Consider the following 15,709-nt stretch of genomic DNA (forward strand, 5'->3'; position numbering starts at 1 on the left):
TGGGGGCAGGGACTGAAGTCTCCTCCAGCCATCTTCCGAGGGGTCTAGAGCCTTCCTTTCGGGTGAGACGAGGCCCTGGGTCCTGTCCGTCCCGAGGCCCTGGGCACTGTCGACCTGAGCCCCTCCCACACACAGGGCAGCAGCACAGCCCCGAGGAGGTGGCCGGCCGGCCATGCAGGGGGCCCTGGTCTGGGCTGCAAGCCTGCGAGGACTATGTGGGTGACCCCCTCAGGACGCCCCCCCCGAGGGCCATGGTAGGAGCCCCCGGGGTCCCCCTCATTCCTGTGTCCGGAGTCCTCGGAGCCCCAGGCTGGGGGATGGGGACACGGGTCCTTCCAGGTGCCCCGCAGATGGCAGGTGATGGACGGGGGCAGCAGCTCTGCCCGGGAGGTGTCACACAGAGCCAGACCTCGCAACCCCGCTCCTCGCTTGCGGCTGATCGTGAGAATTCCGGCTTAATGATACAGCTTTAGATAAACACGGAGCCACAGCGCAGCGATTTGTCTTTTTTCCCTGCCTTTCTGAGTCAGAAGCCTTTCTGTCTCAGGAGCTGTTTCCATGAGAGTCGCATTTATGTAAGAAGGAAGTAAACGTGAGCCCTACACTCCCAGGCTTTCGTCTCTCCCGAGCCTCCCCCACCCCGGTGCAGGCCGTCCACCCAGCCAGAGGGTTCTGTTTCAAGGCCCACCCTGTTTGTCCATGCACTCGGCTCAGAGCCCTGTCCTCTAAGCATCTGGACAAGAACCAAGCCGCTATCTCTGCCTTCCTTTCCCCAGCCCAGAGGAAGCTCACGGCCCAGGCAGTATTTCTAATTTGAACTTTGTTGTGTAATTATGGTGTGAAACATATTATTTTTCCCTTTATTTTTCCCCTCTAGGTTACGGCACATTTTATTGCATAAATAAATTACACATCCCGACTTCATGCCGTGCAGCCTGCACACCAATTAAACCTGAGGTTGACACAGCCCAAGCACAATTACGTGTAATCTGCAGAGTGAAATGGCTGTTTATTTCCTCTGCACTAATAGTACCGTTTAGCTACACGGTGGCGCTGAGTCCGGGCGGAGGCCCTGTGGGAGCGATTTACAGGCTCCGAGCAGGAGGGCTGGCAGCTCACAGCCTCATGCCCCAGGGACCGGGGTGCCACACACACGGGACCGGGGACCTGACACAGCTGCCCGAGGGCCCGAGGGGGAGCTTTGCAGGGCTGAGTGCACACGCAGAGGGGAGGTGGACCCCCATGCTTTCCCACAGGGAGCAAGCCCGCCCCACAGCCCCCGAGCAGCTCGCTGAGGGTGGCCACTAGCATGTCCTGCAGTAGAAGACGGGGCTGCCCGCCCCTCCATCTGTCCTTTGCCTCATATCAAGACATCTCGAGGGTGCAGAGAAAGTGCTTCTCCTCACAGCTACACGCACCCTCCACCCCAACTCCTTCCCCAGCCAGGACGCCCTCTGGGACAGCTTCACGGGAGACCCAACGTGGAGGAAGAGGGGCGCTAAAGGATGAGCTCAGGGGCCTCCACACACTCTGATTAAATCCCAGGCGGACTGGCCAATGTCCCCCGGGGCCGAGGAGTCAGAGCCGTGGACCCTTGGGCAGCGGGAACGTCCGTCCACAGGGCGCAATCAGACACCCTGAGCTCCCTCCTGAGGCCTGGAAGAAGGCAACCTGCTTCCCGCAGGCCAGCCTGCCCTGCAGAGGCACACAGGACCTGAGTCGCCCACAGCCCACGGCCAGTCAGGTTGCCCCCGCGGCCCTCCCTTGGGGCTCCCCTTGCAGGAGAAGCCAGCTCCGTTTCTCTGGGCCGCAGCGAGCATCTCGGGGTCCCATGGAGGCTGCCCCCCTGCCTGGGAATCACCCACCACACGCGGGACACAGCCGGACACCACGTCACTGCAAAGGCCCACTTTCCTCCAGCTGCCCTTTGAGAAGGAGGTTTCCAGTCACTCGCCTCTCGTTTGGCCAGAATGCGCCCAAAAAGGGTGTTTGGGGGCTGACCCGGGTGGGTGGGCGAGGTCTGGGCAGCGCCTGCCTCCGGGCAGACCTCCGTGGACAGACCTGCTCCTTGCCCAGGCCAGCAGGAGGCCCTGCCCGTTCCCCAGCTCCCCACCTGGAGCCCCCCAATACACCCCACCCTCCAAGGACAACCCCGATGCTCAGCCCAGCCCAGGCACCACACCAGCCCTTCAGGCCACGAGCAGGCACAAGTCGGCCAAACGGCAGTCACTCTGGGCTGTTGTCCTCCTCTGCAACTGCTGAGTCTTGGACACAGGGCCCCCCATCCACCGGGGCCTTGGGCCTGGCGGAATCTGTCTAGAGTTGAATCTCACTCTCCAGCCAGGCCGCGGGTCAGACTCGAAGCCGGCAGCGGCGTGGGGCCCATGAGAGCCACGGCCACACGGGGGCCCAGGCCCTGGTGTAGGGACTGGTCGTCCCCAGGGTTCAGCTTGCCAGGAGACCAGCTGACTGTGGGAGGCACTCAGGATGCCCACTCGCCTGCGGGGTGAGGGAGGCGGACCATCCTGGAAGGTGGAACCTGGCGGAGGCCCTGCCCCCGAGCCGACCACTCGCCTGGGGGATGAGGAAATGGGCCAGGCGCAGTCCTCCTGGCCCCTCAGAGACCCCAGTGCAGGGTCCCCAGAATGGAGGAGGGGTTCCCTTGGCCTCGCGGGGGGCCGGGAGACAGGACGAATGAGTGCAGACCCTCTGGTGTCCCAGCTGGCTCGCGTGTCTGCCCCGGCCAGGCTCCCGGGCGGCAGGGTGGTCCTCGCCTCCGGAGGACCCTAGCTTCCACATGGAGGCATCGCCTTGTGAGTGTCCAGGTGTGGGCCCCAGCCTCGCCAAGCTGGTGGGCCTGAGTCTTGGAGACAGCCTATTCTTGGTCGACTTAAAGAGAATATAAGTGTGCCAGCCTCCCCGTGCCTGGAGCCACCCCGGGGAATGCCAGGTGGGAACCAGGGGAACGGATTTCATGTCCTGAACCGCCCAGAGAAGGGAGGAGGGGCTGCTGTGGGCATCCGCCCCGTGAGGAAGCTCAGGGCCCTGGGGCCGGCCTGGGAGGAACCATGCTGCCCACGGGAAGCCTGAGAGGCAGAGGTAAACGTGAACGACGGGAAGAAACTTAAACACATTTGCTGAGTGAAAGAGGCCCCTCCGAGCAGGCACCAGGCTGCAGAGCCCACCCGGTGACACCTGGAGACGGCACAGCCACAGAGACAGCGACGGAGCAGGGGTTGCCATGGGCACAGGGGCGGGCACAGGGGTGGGCACAGGGGCTTCCAGTCCAGCCCAGTACTGTTCGGTCCAGTCCAGTCCAGTTCGGTCCAGTCCAGCCCAGTCCTGTTCGGTTTAGTTCAGTCACTCAGTCGGGTCTGACTGTTTGCGACCCCATGGACCACAGCACCCCAGGCCTCCCTGTCCATCGCCAGCTCCCGGAGTCTACTCAAACCCTTGTCCATCGAGTCGGTGATGCCATCCAACCATCTCATCTTCTGTCATCCCCTTCTCCTCCTGCCTTCAATCTTTCCCAGCATCAGGGTCTTTTCCAATGAGTCAGCTCTTTGCATCTGGTGGCCAAAGTATTGGAGCTTCAGCTTCAGCATCAGTCCTTCCAGTGAACACCCAGGACTGATCTCCTTTAGAACAGGCTGGTTGGATCTCCTTGCAGTCCAAGGGACTCTCAAGAGTCTTCTCCAACCACAGTTCAGAAGCACCAATTCTTTTGGACTTTAGGCAGTGATAGCGCTCCGTGTGATGCTGTGACGGGGCCTCACGTCTTTACACATCTGTCCAGGCCCGTGAAGGAACATCAGGAATCGGCCTGGTGTGAACTCCGAGTCGGCACCCTGTGTCCGTGCTGGCTCGGCGGTAGTGACCCTGGTCCCACCCCAGGGCTGGGGAGGGGGCAGAGAACCGGGGGCGGGGCAGCAGGTGGGACCCTGCACGCCCTGCTCATTTTACCGGCAAATCTAAAACTTCCTCAGAAATATAATCTATGAGTTTCTGTGAGGAACAAGGTAACGTCATCTGACAGAGCTCACTTTCTCATTCTTCTTCCTGTAATGAAGCCCGTTAAAATTATCTTTCATTATTATTCAGAAGTTCTATTGTCTCATTAAGACCAGGAAGAAACAGGACTGAGCCCGGATGGTCCTCGGCCGAGGTGGGTCCTGTGGTCGGTGGGGGTCCGCCTGCTCTCAGTGTAGGGGTGAACCTTGGGGCTGGTGGACTGTTCCCGGTCTCTGAGCGGGTTCATCTGACAGAACTCACGTTCTCCTTCTTCCTGTAATGCAGCCCGTTAAAACTACCTTTTATTCCATACTGTGTCCCCAGCGGCCCGAGAAGTCCCAGAGGCACCTGAGCCAGGGGCAGGCCCGGACAGGCGGCTGGGGGCCTCGCATTCCTGTTCCCGCAGCGAGAGCCTTCCCGTTGGCTCAGGCCGGGCTGGCTGGGAACGAACGCTCCAGCCGCCAGGGCCGCCCTCCCTTCTCCAGGCCGGGGGCGGCAGGGAGGGCCGATCTTCAGAAGAGGCGGCGGGGCGCCCGTCACCCCCCCACCCCCCCATGGTCAGCAGAGCCTCTGGAATGCGCCAGATGGCTGCTGAGGGCTGCCCCCGGCGCAGTGCCCCCCGCGCGCGCTTCGAGGTCAGGCTCCGCTCCGGACGCTGACGGGTGTCACCTGGCAGCCGCTGGCTCTTGTCTGCAGCGGGCCGCGGCCGCGGGGAGGGCCCCCGAATGCCGCAGTGGCAGGGGTCAGAGCGACAGCGGGAGGTGAGGAAAGCTGACCTCGCAGACACGTCCAGCCTTCCAGCTGTCAGTGCCGGCACGTCGGAGGCCGAGGGTGAGCGGGCAGAGACGCAGGTCCAGACACACCGAGCTTCCGGGCAGCTCAGAGCTTCCAGGGCCTGCCCGCCGCCCCCGCCACATCCACTCGGGACCCCTGGAAGGCTGAGTGCCGGGCCTGCAGAAAGTGGGTGGTGTGCACGCATGCACACGTGTGCGTGTGTGCTCGTGTGTCTGTGTGCACAGCGAAACCTGCTCCCTAAGGAACCCCGTGGTGAGGCCCTCTGTAAACACTGCAGCCAGTGGGCTTGTGCTGTGGCTGGTCTCGCCCCCCTCACCGAGGAGGCCTGCGGGAGAGACCGGGGCCTCAGGAGGAGGGAGCCAGGTTCGCACAGCAGTGACACGCACATGTCTGTGTGCACGGGCGAACCGCAGCTCACTCCACAAAGAGCACCTGGAGAGCCATGCACGGAGCGGCCACAGATGTGGGTTCATGAGGGGCGTGTCCTGCTCACCTGGCTCTGCACGTGCGCCACGTGGCCCGGGGGGCTGCTTGGCTCTGCTTGAACCTTGTGTGTCTCAGTGCACCAGGATGGGGCTGCTGAGAAGACAGGGGGCGGGGAGGGGAGGGGAGGGGACTCCCCTGTGTACCTTGAAATCGCTAGCACTGCCCTCCACCCACACCCGTCCTGCAGGGCGGCTCTGACCCGGTGTGTGGGGTGTTGCCAGCCCAAGGCCTGGCGGGGCCAGGTGTGCCCCAGGGCTGGTGAGGGCCTGTACCTTCCCTGTGGGTCCCTCAGCACCGGGCCCCACGCGAGGCAGGACCGCTCTGGAGGAAGCTGCAGGCCAGGCCACCCTGGACCCCAGCTTGGGAAGCAAGGCCCAGGAGCCGTGGGTCCCAGAGGGGGCGGGGTGACAGAGGAGTGAGCCCACCGTGGGGCCCCCTGGACCTACGGCAGGGAGGTCTGGGGCCTCCTCTCTGAAGGCCTCACTGAGCCGCACTTGGGCTGCAGAGGCTCTCCAAGCCCCTCGGCCTGGGCTGCAAGGATTCGCCCCCTGCTGTCTGTCCAGCCTGTGGTCATTTGTCCCCCCACCCAGTTGCTGGCTCCTCCTCCCCAGCACCTGGACTCGGGTATTTAAAAAACAGGCCCCTCTGTGAGCAAAAGCTCGAGTAACGGCCCCTGGCTCCATGGCCACCGTGGAAAAGCTGCCTTTTCACATGAGCAGTGACACCAAGTGTCATCACGAGGGTTTGAGCGGACTCAGGTTGAATCCATCCAAGAGTTCATTCATGAAGAAACGATGGTGAAGTGGAAGGGGTGGGGGCCCCCTTTCCTGGCTGGCCCTTGAGTCTGCAGCTCAGGTCCAATGTGGTGATGGGGAAGGTTCAGCTGAGTCGGTTCTTTTTCTGAGCCACTGAGAAAAACTCTGGATCTTATGGTCCAGCCCCAGATCCCAGAGTGGACCTCCCTTTCCAGACTCTTCACACCCTGGGTCCCTCTAACCCTCCTCCCCCTGGGACCTGAGTCACAACAGTGTCCACCTCTAGCCCAACCCAGCAGGAGAGGGCCTTCCCGAGGACACTGATGTCCTAAAGAGCCAGGTGTGGTCACTGGGGGCCCGGCTCACCCCTCACACGGGCGGGGAGCAAACACCAGACATCAGAGGGTTAGTGGATTCACCCACAGCGTCCAAGGAGAAAGCCGCCCCAAATGTTAAGTTTGGGGGTGGCCTTCAACTGCCCATGACCGTCCCACCTGCACGCACCGGGCGACTCCCCGTCAGGGAACAACCCCCAGAGCCAACGCCCCCAGACACCTCGCAGGGAGCCCCGTGCTCACAGGCCAGAGTGGTCCAGGCCTTAGCGGTTGACGTCGATGGACGTGGTTCTGTTGGTTTAATTGTTGTCTGTTGGTCAGTCGCTAAGTCGTGTCCGACCCTCTGCTGCAGCACGCCAGGCTTTCTTGTCCTTCATTGTCCCCCGGAGTCTGCTCACACTCACGTCCATCAAATCGGCGATGCTGTCTAACCGTCTCACCCTCTGTTGCTCCCGGTCTTTTCAAGTCAGTCAGTTCTGCGCATCAGGTGGCCAAAGTACTGTAGCTTCAGCTTCCGTCCTTCCAGTGAATATTCAGGGTTCATTTCCTTTAGGATTGACTAGTTTGATCTCCAAGGGACTCTCAAGAGTCTTCTCCAGCACCACAGTTCAAAAGCATCAATTCTTTTGATGCTTTCTTTATGGTCCAACTCTGACATCCGTACATGACTAATGGAAAAACCATAGCTTTGACTAAATCACCTTGAAGTTATGTGCCACAGTAGGAATGAGAGCAAACAGCCAGGTCTGAAAAGAGATTTTACACGCAAGGAAAGTGGGACATGCCAGACGGATTGAGATGTCCTGGGACAGTTATGAATAAGCTAGAGCAACGCCACCATCTTGTCCAGGAATCTGACTGTGGTGTCAGTCTTTCCTGAGCTTAGAAACCTCCCCCCAGCTGTGTAAGGAGTGCTACCATAGAGCAGATGGCTCCAAGAGGGGGCAGTGCCTGTTGACAGCCTGTCCCCCGTGTTTCCAGAACATGCTAAGAACCAGCAATGATGGAACTCTGTGTGGAGCCCCGAGGGGGTGATAGACAGGTTGTTAGTCCCAGAACCTCTCAGGCCTCTAACCAAGGTTAGCACGTGACCCGGCAGCTCTGGGCACGTGTACCCACCACAGTGAACTCAAATCCACCAGAGCTTCCATCACTGTAAACTCCAATCCACCAGGGCTCCACCACAAACTCCAATCCATCGGGGCTCCCACCACAAACTCCAGTCCACCAGGGCTCCCACCGTGAACTCAAATCCACCAGAGCTTCCATCACTGTAAACTCCAATCCACCAGGGCTCCCACCATGAACTCCAATCCACCGGGGCTCCCATCACAAACTCCAATCCGCCAGGGCTCCCACCACAAAATCCAATCCACCGGGGCTGCCGCCACAAACTCCAATCCACCGGGGCTCCCGCCACAAACTCCAATCCACCGGGGCTCCCGCCACAAACTCCAATCCACCGGGGCTCCCGCCACAAACTCCAATCCACCGGAGCTCCCACCACCGTGAACTCAAATCCACCAGAGCTCCTGTCACTGTAAACTCAAATCCACCAGGGCTCCCAATAGAATTTCTCACTCATATTGTGACTTTCAGAACACCACCCCTCAAATGTAAAGTGGTGCAGCCACTACGGGAAACAGTATGGATATTCCTCAACTGTATAACTGTGTGGTGTAGTAATCCCACTCCTGGGCGTATATCCTGAGAGAACTCTAATTCAAAAAGATACATGCAGCCCAATGTTCATTGCAGCACTATTTACAATAGCCAAGACAAGGAAGCAAATTAAATGTCCATCAGCAGAGAAATGGATAAAGAAGATGTGGTACATATATACAATGGAATATTACTCAGCCATAAAAAAGAACAAAATAATATTTTCAGCATCATGGATGGACCTAGAGATTATTATACTAAATGAAATCAGAAAGCCAAATATTATATGATATCATTTATATGTGAAATCGAAAAATTAATACAAATGAACTCATTTACAAAACAGACACCGACTCACAGACAGAGAGAACACAGTTTTGGTCCCCGAGGGGGAGGGCGGAGGAGGGAGGGGTGGAGTGGGAGTTGGGGTCAGCAGATGCAAACTATCATAGACAGGATGGGTGAGTTCGACTCCCCTGGGGGCTCTGATGTAAAGAATCTGCCTGCAATTCAGGAGACCCGGGTTCAGTCCCTGAGTGGGGAAGACCCCCTGGAGAAGGGAATGGCAGCCCACTCCAGTATTCTTGCCTGGAAAATCCCATGGACCGAAGAGCCTGGTGGGCTACAGTCCATGGGGTCGTAAAGAGTCAGACACGACTGAGCGACTAACACACAACTGTATATCACGGGGAATTCCACATCCTGTGATAAACCATAATGGAAAATAATATGAAAACGAATGTTTATGTATGTTTAACTGAATCACCTTGCTGTACAACAGAAACTAAAGCAACATTGTAAATCAGCAATACCTCTGTAAATTTAAAGGCAAAACGAAAACACCTCTCAGTAGGGCTTGACTCCCCCAGGAAGACACGGTGATCTTCCCACTTCTGTCTGTCGAGACCCAAGAATGACTCTTTGGGGAAAAGAACCACACGCAGGTGCAGTGGGGGTGCGGTGGGGGGGGTGGACTTGGCAAGGAGGAGCCAGAGCTGGCTCCCAAAGACCCAGCTCTCCATGCAGCTCCTGGGGGGCTAGTTTTCCACTGGAATTCAATTTAAAGGCAGGGATTCCCAGAGACGAGGGACAAAACCAAAACACCACTTTCAGAGCACGTGGCACTGAAATGTGTGCAGCCTGCAGAGGACAGACCCAGGGTATTTCAGGTTTAGGTCCCGGAATCAGACGGCTCCCGTGTCCCCGGGCTCGGTCGTTGTCCAGTGAGCATTTGGTGTGTGGCTCTTGGGCACTTGTTCCCACTTGTTTACACCTCCTCCCCCAACACACATCCAAACAGAAACCGTAGGTTTTCGTTTAAAATCCCTCTCGCTCCTGGAATACAGTGCTAACTCGGTGGTTTCCGTACTACTCCGGGGGTTGGTCTACTCTGCTGGTCTCTCAGAGCAGCAGCAAACAGCTTTCTCAGTTCACCCAAGTTCATTTTTTGAGCAGAGTTTACAGAATGCAATTTATAGGCTTATACTGGTTAAAAGTACATTTTCCCCTAATACTAGGATATCAGGTTTTTTATTACTTTGATAAGTTTTTTAGGCTAGAATGAAATTTATAATCTAGAAAAGTCCTCTTAAAAGATTGTGAATCACACCTCTTTCACCCTGAAAAATTACTTTGGCAGCACATGTATAAGGAATGAGTAATGGAATATACCTCCTGAAATATCAACAAAGTGCCTTTCTAATGAAATAAAATCCAGTTATGATTCCAGTGAGTAACGCTGCATCACTTTTATTATTAAGGGGTAGTTGGGAATTTGCCGTGCCACACAAGTGTAGGTTGCTGAATAAAATATGATGCATTTTAGGTGCTTCGAAACCGCCTTGAATTCTTGATAGGAAGGCGTCCTTCCCACCCACCACTGCAGCCTCTAAACACTGAGTTGAGTGTGGACGTCCACGTGTGGAAACCCCGCCCCCCGAGAAAAGCACTGCTGAGCGCACACTGTGTGGAATCACCCTCCCAGCCGTGAAAGCCATCACAGGAAGCAGAAAGCAACCATCATTTTGGGGAAAATCCTGCTTCCTGGCAGATGAAACTGTCAGGCGGCCCTTCTGGGGGAGGGGGGCCGTGTTTGGTGTGAATAAATGGAGATTCTGTCAGAGTCCTTCGGGTTCAGCAGGCTGTTGACACACAGATGGATGCAGAAGCCACGGTCAAGAGAAAGCCTATGTCTTCTAGACAAAGAAGCCGCCCTTCACCCTTCCAATACTCTTGCTGTTTCCTGGAAGATGAGAGGGCGGGCGTTCAACAAAACCTGAGGGGAAGGCGATCCTGTGTTGCCACCCCCTGGCCTGCTGTCGCCCACCAGCTGGTTGCTTCTCTCCACCACAATAGGCCCCTCCTGGCCCCTCGCGGCTCACGAGAGCGAGTCTGGGGACAGGTCTCCACTCAGACGTGGTGCTGACAGAGGTCGGGCCCTGCGTGACCCAGGCGCCCTGTGCCCCAGATGACAGCACTCCCCTCTCAGCCTCTCAGGGGCCGGCAGATAACCTGCCGAGAGGCCTTATCTGGGCCCTTCCTGCCCTGCTGTCCCTGAGAAGGGCCAGAGCCCAGAGCCCTCAGCCAAGGAGAGCAGAGACTGTGGGTGAGGAGGGGCTCAGCAGCGCCCACAGCCTGCTGCCGTCCACGGAGCCCCCTCACCACGGAGCCCCCCTCACCACGGAGCCCCCTTCACCACGGAGCCCCCTCACCACGGAGCCCCCCTTACCACAGAGCCCCCCACACCACAGAGCCCCCCACACCACAGAGCCCCCTCACCACAGAGCCCCCCTCACCACGGAGCCCTCCACACCACGGAGCCCCCCTCACCACGGAGCCCCCTCACCACAGAGCCCCCCTCACCACGGAGCCCTCCACACCACGGAGCCCCCCTCACCATGGAGCCCCCTCACCACGGAGCCCCCCTCACCATGGAGCCCCCCACACCACGGAGCCCCCCACACCACGGAGCCGGGTGGATGCAGGTTCACTCCTGCAGCTCGGGAAACTGCAGGAGGTGAGTCCCTAGAGATGGGACGTGGGTGACGTCTCCCCAGGGGAGAGGCCGGGTGGCCCCCGAGTTCTCCCTCCTGCTCTGCCCTCCACACGGGGCCCAGCCTCTGTGTGCCAGCCTGGACGGTGCACCCAGGGGGCAGGCAGGGTCTGCCCCTCTCGCCCAGGGCGGTCTGGGACGTGGCCCCGGCCGGGGGACACTCACTCCCTGGGAGGGCTATGAGGGAGAGCCCTGAGGGCGGGGGCTCCTCCCCACCCATCACCGGGGTCGGGGGGAGACAGCCCAGCGACCCCTCTGCTCCCGGAGTCCTGCCTGCGATCCTCTCCACTAACCAGGTGGCTAAGTCCACCGGCCCAGTGTCCCCCAGGTCTGTGCCAGAAGGAAGCGCAGAAGCTGGAGTTGGAGGCCTGGCAGTGCTGCTCCTTCTGGGGGCATGCATGGGGGGCCTCCGGCCCACCTCGCCTCTCCTGCGGCCCCGTGGGCCTCACGTGGCTTCACCCTGCAACTGTGTCCTGGTCTCCCTCTCACAAGGGCCACTCCCACTGGATTCAGGCCTGACCCTCACCCACCACAGCCTCGTCTTAAGCTGACCACGTCCATCGAGGCCCCATTTCTAAACCAGGTCAGAGTCGCAGGCTCTGGGTGGACCTGACTTTGGGGGCCTCTTTCCTCCCCGGGCAGGGCCCCTCACCTTGCCCAAAGCCCTGCCCAGCCGCTGACACCCTGGGCTCAGCCTGGCGTCCTCTCTGCACCCTGTAGTCTGCACGCCATCTGCCTCTGTCCCGAGGAAGGGCAGGGGCTGCACGCTGCCCCCCTGCACAGGGAAAGGGGCAAGTGGACTGCAGCCGCGCCCAGGCAGCACTTGGGAGCCCTGTCAGGGCGGCCCCACACCCTCGGGGCCTGTGTTGGCCCCAGAGTGCCCATCTCTGCCCAGGCCAGCGTGGTCCCTGCATGGACCGGTCCTGACCGCCACCTCCTACCCAGATGGCCCTCCTCACACACGGCCGGCTCTCCCGAGGGGCCCGTGTCCCTGGCACACAGTGGCCTCCCACGGGGACACTCCTGCACACAGGGCTCTCCCACCTTAGTGATTTACTCCAGAGCACGCGGGACAGCAGAACATTAAGTGCCTGCTGATGTGACGCTTTGGGGCTCCAAGCAAGCCCGTTGGCGTCCGGTGGGAGCCACTCTGGGTGGCAGAGAAAACACCACGGAGCAGGAGGCGGTTCCACGGGAAACGGTGCCGCGTCACAGGGAGGGGCTGGCCGCGTGTTAACTAAGTAGGAGTCTAAGCAGGACAAACCTTTTGAACGGGAGACATAACATTTCAGAGTAAAATGCACGTGGCGGGTAAAGGTCGGAGAAGATCAAATCAGGCACTAATAGTCCTGCTTTTCCATTTTCTTATTGATCAATATTACACTTTTTTCGAAGCTAAAACACAACCACGGAGTTATAGCTGACCTTTGTGTCACCCTTCCACTGTGGATACAATTGCAACAGGGGCACAAATGACTTTATAAGCCACAGAATTTTTCTGATCCAAACCCCCAGATGAGCGAAAATCTTCAAAATCTCTTTCGTTTGACAATGGGGAGAATGAGCCTCTCTGCTAATGAGACACGGACGACGCCATCGCCATTAGGAATCCATCACCCAGCAGAACATGGCTCTGTCATCCCTGCCACTGGGGCCGCAGGCTCCTTGTTCCCTAGAAGTCAGCTGCAAGGTCCGAGAAGGCAGTCCTCAGTCCACCAGAGCTACACGTCCGGGCTGGGGCCGGGGGGTGGCAGGCACGCTCCATTTACCACCATCGACCACATCACACCTCCTCCTTCGGAGACAGGGTTTAGCCACCTCTGAAACACTCCCGTGAGCTGGAGGGGAAGCCCCACTTGCAGACGAAAGTCCGATGTGTGTTCTAACCCACCTTCAGGATGGCTCGCCAAGACAGGTTCTGAGGGAGACTCTAGGATGCCACAACCAAACCAGCCCACTTTACAGAGCATGTCTCGAGGGCTTGCTGTTTGCTTGGGGCCTGGGAGTGCCCCCGCTTCGGGGAAACGGCACACCAGGTTAGGGGTCCGAGGCACACAGGGTGGGGGCTCAGATGGAGAAGAATCCTCACACCGAGGCAGGAGATGCAGGCTCGATCCTTGGGCCAGGAAGACCCCTGGAGGAGGGCACGGCAACCCACTCAGTTTCTTGCCTGGAGTATCCCGTGGGCAGTGGAGCCTGGTGGGTTATGGTCCACAGGGTTGGAAAGAATCGAACATGACTGAGCAACTAACACTTTCACGTGTTTTCACCTTCCCAGGACCACAGGATGGACAAAAGGAAACGCGGTTTAGAGTTAAACGAATCCGGCTTCAATAACATGCAACAGGAGTCTGTCAGCTCCCTTGTAAAACAGATACTGCCCCCAGCCGCTGCGGGTGGCCAGGACCCTGCTTCCGGGCCTCCTGCCTCCCTGGAGGGTGTGCGTCCTGTTGGGATCTGAGCCCCAGACCTGCTCTGCCCACAAAAACACCCTCTGCTGCCCGTCCCGAATGATCCAGTAAAAAAGAACCCGAACCATAGAACTGACTTGAACAAACATTTAGGATCACAGGAAAATAAAAATGACTTCCCTGATATTAAAAGCAATAAGGATTTTCCTTAAAACTTGTGAGTGACAACAACTGACTCAAGATGAAAACTCAGTGGCTGTGTCACAAGGAAGCCTGCCCAGACAGGCGTGGCTGGATCCGCATAATCCATAATTCATGGAGGGCTCTCCAGACGGTAAAGCACAGCTCAAGTGTTAGACTGTACTGTGTTTATCATGTACTTGATATCAGGACTCGGCATTTTTCTCATATAAGTAGTCAATTAACTTGACTCCCATATATCAAAACCCGAGTCTTATTAACACAAAGGTTGTTTCTCATTGAAATGATTAGCATAATCAAGGGAGACCAGGTAGGTGTTAGAACACAGAGGCCTGGGGGCTGGGGGAGGCTGTGCTGCCAGAGGCATCCTCCTCCTTCCCTCCCCCCTCCCCCCTCCCCTCCTCCCCTCCTCCCCCCTCCCCTCCCTTCCAAGTCTGCCCAGCATCACCTGAAGGGCATCCTTGGTAAGAGTCCAGGGGGAGAGAGAAAAGAGCTACCTCCTGCCTCCAGACCCCTGCACGCCCACCGGGTCCCCGGAGTGGCAGCCTGTTCATTTGGCTCCACTTCGTGGATTTGAAAAGCTACTCTTTCCTTCCAGGGGTCAGAGTTCCCCGCCACCATTCCCCGCCCTGCCCTCATGGCAGGAATCTTACAAGCTGGGAGCTAAAGCCCCGCGGGGCCCCCAGGACGCTGCAGCCTTGGCTCCAGTCTCCTGGGAAAAGGGGGAAACAGGCCAGGAGCCCGCAGCCACTGAGCCCGCCTGTGTGCGGGGCCCTCTGATGCTCTGGACAGTGGCGGGGTCATGGGTCAGGGGGCACAGTCTGGACGTGTCCATGTCAGAGCAGAGGGTGAGGGACAGGGCAGGGAGTGCAGGCGGTCCCCTGGCTCGGTTAGGACAGGTCTGGTCCAAGGCCGTCCCCAGGAGGGCCGCCGCCCCGATGTCCGCTGCGCTGCGCAGGGAGTGTGGACTGCCCCCTCCATCCAGACGGGCACAGCTAGGCTCTCCCACAGCATGGGGGCCCCCAAGAGTGTAATCACGGGGAGTTCGGGGTGGTACTTGTGAGCATGGAAAAGGCGCCTATGTCTCCCCCCTGGCGAGTGGCTGTTGCAGGACAAGCTGAGCTCCTCTCGCTGAGCCAGGAGTGCACATGCCTGCTAAGTCGCTCAGTCGTGTCTGACCCTCTGTGACCCCCTGGACTGTGGCCCACCAGGCTCCTCTGTCCGTGGGGCTCTCCAGGCAGGAACACTGGAGGGGAATGCCATGCCCTCCTCCAGCTGTGACCTCCAGGCAACCTCTGCTTCCCTCGGGTTTGAGGCTGAGCGCAGGCCCGGGACGGCTCCCACCAGGCCTGCCTGCGGTGGCGCCCCCAGATCCACTCCCGCTGGCCCCTGCTGAGTGGACATGGGCCGGGGTCACCGGACGCGTCCACCTGTGCCGAGCGTCTGGGCTGGAGGTGGGGCATCTGTTGCCCGCCTGCCGTCAGCGTCGGAGAGTGGGTTATCAGGCCTCTGCCCGTCAGTCGGCAGCTTCATTCCACGCGGTCATCAGAGCTCACGGAGAAGCTGGACCTGAGACAAACCAGGACGGCTGTGCACAGTCCACAGTCAGTGGAGCCAGCAGTCACTTCCCGGAAATAATCAGAAAACTATGATTCATTTCTGTGGGGCTTTTGTACTGACCAAAACACACATCTTTCTGCAAAATTTACTATCCTCTTGAAATTTTTCAGCTGATTTCACTCTCAGGTTGAAGAAAACAAATTGCAAATAATAGGAGAAAGCTTTCAATACAGTGGTTGTTTTTTCATTGTTGATTGGTTAAAAATAAGAATCCTGGAAATCCAGACTCTGAAGGGAAGTTTATGAGGAAATAACCATCATCACTCTGGCACAGAATTCTCTTCTTACATAAAATTGGAATTTAATTAGTAAGTATTTTTGTTAAGGCCAAAAAAATGTCTACTGCAGTACATGTTGTTTTAACCCTAAAATCTGGGTGGA

Source organism: Giraffa tippelskirchi, chromosome 8, assembly GCF_054371585.1.
Source record: "Giraffa tippelskirchi isolate mGirTip1 chromosome 8, T2T-mGirTip1v1.2.pri, whole genome shotgun sequence".
Classification (NCBI taxonomy): Eukaryota; Metazoa; Chordata; class Mammalia; order Artiodactyla; family Giraffidae; genus Giraffa; species Giraffa tippelskirchi.